This window comes from Eptesicus fuscus, chromosome 4 (assembly GCF_027574615.1).
Source record: "Eptesicus fuscus isolate TK198812 chromosome 4, DD_ASM_mEF_20220401, whole genome shotgun sequence".
Taxonomy (NCBI): Eukaryota; Metazoa; Chordata; class Mammalia; order Chiroptera; family Vespertilionidae; genus Eptesicus; species Eptesicus fuscus.
This window is the reverse complement of record NC_072476.1, coordinates 80,420,693-80,429,133: the sequence shown is the minus strand read 5'-3', so window position 1 is coordinate 80,429,133 and position 8,441 is coordinate 80,420,693. Positions and strand designations below refer to the sequence as shown.

At 38.8% G+C, this 8,441-nt stretch overlaps 1 long non-coding RNA gene across 1 annotated transcript in view; it reads right to left on the bottom strand.

Annotated features, from left to right (window-relative positions):
* Positions 1-977: 977 nt before the first annotated feature.
* LOC114230098 (uncharacterized) overlaps positions 978-8,441 on the bottom strand; it is a 34,058-nt gene continuing 26,594 nt past the window's right edge. Inside the window, exon 3 of the long non-coding RNA XR_003615944.2 lies at positions 978-1,183. This is a non-coding gene — a long non-coding RNA (uncharacterized LOC114230098). The remainder of the gene's footprint in view (positions 1,184-8,441) is intronic.

The window sequence follows — 8,441 nt, the reverse complement described above, 5'->3', positions numbered from 1 at the left end:
AAGTAAAATTGCCCCTTTAAGGACAAAGGAAAAAATAAGCCCCAATGTAAAGACAGTAAGTTATTTAGGGGCCAGGAGAGCACTAGAGAGGAAGATGCATGGGGTTGAGAGCATGTTTTCTGGACAGTTTTGATTTGTGGGATTTTCAGTTGCTGATTAATTAGAAGTCCTGTGGAGATTGAAAACACCGTCTGACATACTATTAAAGCTAATTTGTTTATGTTAAGGAAATAAAGAATAATTATAGACAAAGCTAACAGAAACAGCTGTTATCCCCTTAATTAAATGCTTCTTGAGACATTTTGCAAATGATTTGTCAATTGGCCCTGTGCGGATGGAAGTAGCTGGTGTGGTCAGTTGACCATTTCATTGTTCTTCACCGTTGTTGCAGTTATCATGTAAACACACAATTCTAGAGGAAAGATGTGCTCTTTCCTGAGGGAGAAGTCCATGTATTCCCTTCATTACTAACTCTCCTTTCTATCTAAATAGACATCATATTCTATCATATAGACATCATATTCCTCCTCGTATTCTTCTCAGGCTAGGAAATGTGCTTCAATATAGTAGTTACGTTGTCTATCAACTATGCTTACTCGGTCCCAATGCTCATTATTTTAGTACTAAATTTGCTGAGTCAATTAAACTGTTTCAGGTCTTAATGATCAGAGGCTCTTCAAGTTGTATCTACTAATGAAATACTCTCTTTGATGGCCTCTGGTTTACTTGTGTCTTCTATTGCCACTGATGTCTGTGTACTGACCTCTCTAGGTATGTATTTGGGCTATGTCAGCTGTCACCAACTTCTGATTACCTCTAAATTTTGTATGTTCAAAACCCTCTACACAAGGGATGTTACTGGGTGAGTGTTAGGGTTTTGGCTGGTGACTCGGGCTGTGAAGGAATTCACAATTGAGAGTAGAGATAGGTGTAGAAAGAAAGTTTATTTTCACCTTTCCAGAAGGGAAGGGCTGGTTCATTGCTATTCAATACAAGGGTAAAGAACAAAAGGGGCTCCCCCTTTTAAAGCATTGGCTGCTGTTGCTAGGTGACAGGAAGGGAGGAGGATTTGGGGGCTAAAATTGAGCAGACATCAGGGGGGTTGTCTTTGTTCGTTCTTCAAGAGACAGTCCGGACAGGGGCAGATGTCCTAAGAGGTGTCTTATCAGCATTTTCCCAAAGCCTGTAGTATAAAACATTTTTAGAATAAAAGTTATGAAGAGTTCAAAGGAGGCTTGTTTGAAGGGGAGGGAAGAAGGGAACTTTCTGCTAATGACCCCTGAATAGTAAAAATAGCAGGGAGGAGGGGTATGTATGCAGGAATGTAGCCTTGAGAGTAACTTGTCTTGCAGTTTGAACAGAGGGGCTGTTTGAACCAGAGGAGCTAACAATCTTGGGGGTTAATTACCAGGTGCTTCCCATAAATTTTGGAAGGCTACAACAAAGAAAAAGAAAGGCCTTTTTTTTCCTGTCCTTATAGTGAGTTAGACACCTTTGACTCTTTTGGGTAAATCTGTCATGTCAATTCACTTCATATGCTACTGGCCATGGAGAGATTGGCCGCCTGTGGGCAAGTCCTTGTTTTCTGTTCTATTCTGCACTGGGTAGGATAGCTGGGTCACAGCCATCCTGATACATTTAAGGAGCTCTGAAAATGCACATAGAGCATAATAGACTCTTAATAGATCTTTCTTGATGTGCACAGAAATGTAAAATTCTGAATCATAAATAACAGCTGCCATGATTGAATGTTTGCCTTGTTTTAGATCCTGAATTGAGTGCATCATACATCTTAAAACATAACAGTGCCAGGACAAAGTATTACATAAACAAGGTTAAACAATATGCTCAGTGGTATAATTCAGTAAGCCACAGAGCCAGGACTTGAACTACATTGCAGGTAATTGTAGTATTACCAGTAACTTCCTTGCATACTACACTATACTGTGCCTGAGGTTATGGGAAAGGCTAGAGCTAAGAGGAATTGGCTGTGCTTCTGCTACCAATTTGCTACATATATCATTCAAATTTCTTTAATATACAAGTTTTCTCATCTAAAAGAGTTTGCTGTGATCAGGCAATGATGTTATTCTTCTTTAAAACAGAATCTGTATGAGGATGGAATGAGAGGTTTATGTAAAGCTCCTAATACCAGTTCTTGGCACAAAAAGACCCTCAGTACATTATAGTTGGGATGTTAATCTACTACCTCCAGGGAAAATGCCGTGATGCATAGATTAATTACTTTCCAAAGGCAATACACAAATGCAACTACTCCATTGACACTCTTGTTTCCAATTGCTTATTATTAACTTATCATTGGTTATTTCTCTTTCTCCTCTTTTTTTCTAGGAAGTATCTTTAGGCATAAAGAGTTAAGTTGTATGTCCCTCCCTGTAATGAATGACACATCACTGGGGTAAAGGCGAAGGGACTCTACAAAGTGCTTGTTGGCAGAAAAGGACTTTTATCCTTAAGTATGTCCTCAAATAGGAATGGTAGAACAAGCTGATTGTGTTACAAGTAAATAAATCATTAACTCTTCATGCTGGGGGCATATTAAGACACGTGTAAACTGCTGTTGTGAAATCTTACTGGATTCTAATGAAACAATCCTTAACTTGCCTTAAAAAATGAGCTGACTTATTGGTTAATTATTTCTAGCTCATCGTTTTTATATATTCTCCCAACTCAGGGACTCATCACCAGTGTTTCACAATAGAAAATTCCACAACATATGGGATACTACGGGTGGTCTGTAGCATCTTTCCCTATCAACCACAAGAAAAAAACCTGTGAGCAGTAAATATGTTCATATGAAAAACAAGGAAGTATATAATAAAAAAAAATAGAGCCATGCATAGCAAATGCTGACTTAGGCATTTTTGCATTTGAGGACTATAGATAACTCATATACATGGGCATGTTTTTATTCTAATTATTTATGCTTCCAGTTTCAAGGGGTTAGTGTTTTTGAAAAGGGACAGAATTAAAGCCCAAGTAACTAGTCAACATATTCATCCAGCATTATAAGGCTTTAGGTTATGTTAAGAATCAACACACTTCAATTTTGACGTATTACTACCTTGCTATTTAAAATACAAGCTATATATTTTTATTTTTTAAAATGTATTTTTATTGCTTTTAGAGAGGAAGGGAGAGGGAGAGAGAGATAGAAACATCAATGGTGAAAGAGAATCATTGATCGGCTGCCTCCTGCACACATCCTACTGGGGTTCAAGCCCACAACCTGGGCATGTGTCCTTGACCAGAATCAAACCCAGGACCCTTCAAGCCACAGGCCAATGCTCTATCCACTGAGCCAAACTGGCTAGTGCAGGATATATATATATATATTATTGATTTTTTTACAGAGAGGAAGGGAGAGGGATAGAAGTTAGAAACATCGATGAGAGAGAAACATTGATCAGCTGCCTCCTGCACACCTCGTACTGGGGATGTGCCCGCAACCAAGATACATGCCCTTGACCGGAATCGAGCCTGGGACCTTTCAGTCTGCAGGCCGACGCTCTATCCACTGAGCCAGATGGGGGGCAAGGCTATATATTTTAAAAGTGTGCTCAGGGAAACATGTTTTCTTAAAGCAATTCTGCTTCTTGCCTGCAAAAAGTGCATTTTGGATTTGATATCAAGGTTTGAAGTAGTTGTTTCTATTTATTAAAATGGAAAACTGATTCAAATCTTGGTTTGCATCAAATAACCCAATATGTTTCATTTAGCCAGGACTGAGATGTACATCAGTGAGAACACATTGTAAAGGATGGTTTTGATTAGGCCCTGAGAGGAGAGGCACTTCAGGATCTGTGTGTGTATGTTCACACTTACACTTAAATTTTCATTTATATTAAAATTCATAGGCTCCCATATTCTTCTTGTTTCTTAAAGTACAAGGGATCCCATAGTCATGGGAGCATTCTTTTTTAATGTAGGAATTAGGAGTAAAGACTAACGGTACAGCAATATGTTAAGTTGGAGCTCTGGACAGGTGAATGCACCAGGAGGAGAAATAAATGCCAGTATCCCCAGTCACACCCAACACTCTATGTTCCTGACTCCCATAGACAAACAGGGGAGAGGAATTCTCTATATAATGGAGACAATTTCTCCCTTTCATATCAGTTGGAAAGCCTTATTATATTTATGCTCAGCAATTGTACTCATCAATGAAAAGAGACAGTTGTTGCTTTTGTTTTTTGTTTTTGCTAAAAGCAATCACCACTGAATTGGTACTTTAAAAAATAACTACTATATAGAAGATGCTATAGTATTGAGAAATGGGCTCTGAACTCACAGAACTTACAATTTAGCTAAGAAGATAAGATGGGTAGGTTGGCATTAGTTATAAATAGTGTATGCAAATGTATAATTAGCATGGTTTAATAAATAGTAAGCTTTGACCAGTGAGTCCTAAGTGTAACTGCTATCAGAGGCATTAGAAAATATTCTTCTTCCCTTTCTTCCTTCTTCCATTATACAATTTTAAATACAGATTTTAACTAGATGGTGATTGGCTCCAGAGATCTGTGTTTTTTTGTGTTTTTTTTTCTCAAACTATAAGACATTTATTTATAAAATCACAGAGATGGAAGAAGTAATTTATAGAAGAAACAGGCTTAGAAAACAAGTTATAGAGGTAAAGGAAGCTTGGGAATGAGGAAGGTAATGGTAAAGGACCTGGCGGGGGGAGGGGAAGGCGAGGGTATGCCTCCAGGAGGGAGAGCGCTCTGGGTCCTCAGTCCTAAGGATTTTAAGGGTGGAGATTTTAGGGTTTTAGGAGGGGCCCCAGGGGAAGATCTCGAAGCATATTCAGCAGCTTTCCAGATGTGTCCTTTCAGGGTCTGGGTCTCCACTGATTGATTGGTTGGTGCCAGGGCAGGAGGTCTGAAATACAACTGAAGTCCAGATGTTATCAACAATAAGGACCAACCTTTCAATTGAGATATGGTCTCTGAATCTGGTCTCCACAGTTCAGTCCTCTAGATCCATATCTAATCAATACCTTCAGCAGTAGGGGAGGAATAGTTGCTTCTTGCTTTGCAGTGAGTGTGTGTGTGTGTGTGTGTGTGTGAGATCTTGAATCTAACTAGACTTCCAAATAGTATTTGGTACTGGCCCTTTGTGTCATCCTTGATTTCTGTATGCATATTGAGTGTAAATCATGAGCTTCCCTTGGATTCTACAGGATGCATCAGCTTGCTTCTTCATTTGTACAACTGCAGGCAGTACAGTTTCGCCTAAGTCAATTATTACGCCTTTATCCATTTCCCATCTTGCAAAATTTTGGTGACCTCTCCTGTCTATTATTATCTACTCTCTCATTCTTTTTCCTTTAGGAATTATATTTTCAGTTCCTTTACTCTAATTTCAGTGAAGTTTTGAACTAAGCAGAAATAATCCTATCTAATAAAAGAGTAATATGCAAATTGACTGAATGGTAGAACAACTGGTCACTATGACACATACTGACCACCAGGGGGGCATATGCTCAATGCAGGAGCTGCCCCTGGTGGTCAGAGCACTCCCACAGGGGGAGCGCTGCTCAGCCAGAAGCTGAGCTCATGGATGGTGACTGTGCAGGAGCCTCTCCCACCTCTGTAGCAGTCGGACATCCCCTGAGGGCTTCCGGACTGCGAGAGGGAGCAGGCCAGGCCGAGGGACCCCCCCATGAGTGCACGAATTTCATGCACCAGGCCTCTAGTAGTTTATAATACAATCTACTATGTTTAACAGAATATCTGTGATAATTTTCATTGGTCTTATATGGAAATGTCTATATGGCTTTTATAGAATTAGGTCTGGATAACAGTTTAAAATTCCATAATTGTTCTTCCTGTGATAAATATTTTCATTTATTTTCTTGACATACTTTTAGAGGATGGCTTCCTAAATGTCTCCAAGTCACTCCGATGTAGGTTCTCCCAATGGACACCCTCCGCTCTCTTGAATGTCATTCCATTGTCTAAATAGGCCAGTTCCAACCATCCTTGATATAAAATAGCAGGGAAGATAGCTTGTGTGTTACAAACAGTTCACTTAAAGCCACAAAACAGCATAGAAACTTGTTTCCTGGCCAATTGAAATCAGTAGCTGTCCCAGTTTTACAAGGTATCAACTGAGCTGGGAAAGGTGAAAGTAGTTCCTATCATAGTGACTTGCTTTGTGGAGATGGTAGCTAATGCAAAGAGAGAATAATGAAATAGTTAAGTTCCTTCAACTTCTGGAAATGTGGCCACACAATCAACCTCTCTTTTTTGCTTTGTGACATATTTATAAATCCCTCTCTCCATTTCTAAACAAGCATTCTCTAAAATCATTTAGGGTGTATTTTTATAAATGTTTTTAAAAATATTTGTTATTGCATTTTTGCCTATGTTGCTTAGCAATAGAATATGTCTGCATTGACATGTGAACAAGCCCAACTGCTCATTAACGTCTTGTATTGGATTACTCAGCTTCTTGGGTATAGGGAGATCCTGTCTATTTTTATATGACTTTTATTTCAAAGACAGACATCAAACTATATACAATGTATTTGTAATGAGCTGATGGGGGGGGGGTTGTAATTCAAGATGATTACTGGGGTGTTGGTAGGGGGCAGCATTCAATTTTATGTTAGTGGCATAAACCTTGACCATAATAAATGCTCAATAAATAATTGTTGCATAACTGAAAGAATTAAAATATTAGCGAGATGGATCCTGCCTGTCAGAGCCTCTTCCTGACCCCTGGTCTTTCAGGAACTCAGATGAGGCCCAGACTAGGATGATAGTTTGTTTCTGTCCCAGCAGAAGTCATGAGATTATGACTCAGGGTTTTCTGGTCTGATTACTAGGCCCCTGGTGGTGATCCATAGGACGGTTTTTGCTGTAAGTCATTTTCCTCCCCCTTCATGTATAGCCATGCTCCCATCATTTCTTCAAATGACACTTTCTCATTGTCTGTATTAAATTCTCTGCTTGGCCAATACCATCTATACTTTAAAACTGCTAGGCATCCCAAATGACAGATAAATTAAGATGGAATTAAAATATGCTTTAATAAATTTCATATATTTTATTTGCCGCTTGTTGTTTTCCTTGTATTATACTAATATGGTTTGATGGTTCTTATACCCTGAGGCTGTTTTAATGAAGGGCCCATTTTTTTTAGTAACTCAAGAAAGTAAACAAACAAATAAATTGTCTTGGCATAGCTCTACATCAGATTAAATGTCATTGGGAATTCAGTTCTTGCAGGAAGTAAATGAGATGTTCTGATCTCTGCTCATAAAAATCAAGGATGAAGATCATCTCCCTTTTTAAATATTTTATGTATTTATTTGTTTAATCTTTATTATTGAAAGTATTGCATATGTCCCTTCCTCTACCCCCCGCCCCCATTGACCTCTTTCAACCGGCCCCTCCCCCACCCCAGGCCTTATAGGAGGCAAGAGTGTAGGAAATAGCAGTAGCTTTTATTGGAAACACTCTCATCCTCTACTCGCCCCCAGTCAGCATGTTACCTGGTGAGAGTATGCTCTCACCTTGTGTATAAGATACAATTTAGTCCATGTGGGAACCTATGCTTAGAACAAGAAGTTATGACATTTTGCTTTCAGCCCAAACTATCTTCTACAAACTTCTCTCTCTTTCTCACTTGTAGCAAAAATGAGATATTTTATTCTTTAGAGGAGAATTTTAATGTTGTTTTTACATTAATAGAATTATAATTCCATTTGATACATCATTCAGAATCTCTTCACCGCAGTTTTCTTCATTCTTGCACATAGGAAATTAGGATTGGAGCACTATCCATTCAAAGTCAAATAGGAATATCAGAGATCCAGAAATGACCCATCTCCTGTCACTTTTCTACCTAGCAAAATTATTTGTGTCTCTTTACAAATATTTAAGTAAATTTTAATTTGTAGAACTAAATTAAATGTGTGAGGTTGAGCAGGAGAGAAAAGGTTGCCAGGGAAAATTCCTTCAGGAACCAAAACTTGAAGCAGCCTCAGGGTAGCAATCCGTGGGCATATCTAGCACCACCTTTACTTACTTCGTGTTATCACTCCCCATGTGGCCCTCACGTTGAAGGCCACATTCACATTGTTCTCTATTTTAGGTTTGACTTGGTCACTCTGTGACATTCTAACACCGCAGAACAAAACTTTCCAATGTCTTTATAGTAGTTAACCCAGCAACACAATGAAGGTTTAACCCAAACGGAGGAGAATGTGTATTCATACAGACAGATGCACTATATTGTGTAGAAACCAATTAAGATAAGTGAGAAGTTTGGAGTCTGTTTCAAATTCTCCAAAGCTTATCTTAGAGCTATAATTACTTTTATTGCAGCTCTTGTTGGCTTTCTTCATTCTAAATTGTCCCTTTTAGGCAGATCTAGTGCCTGCACACATCGCTGTAGTTCCATTTCATTGT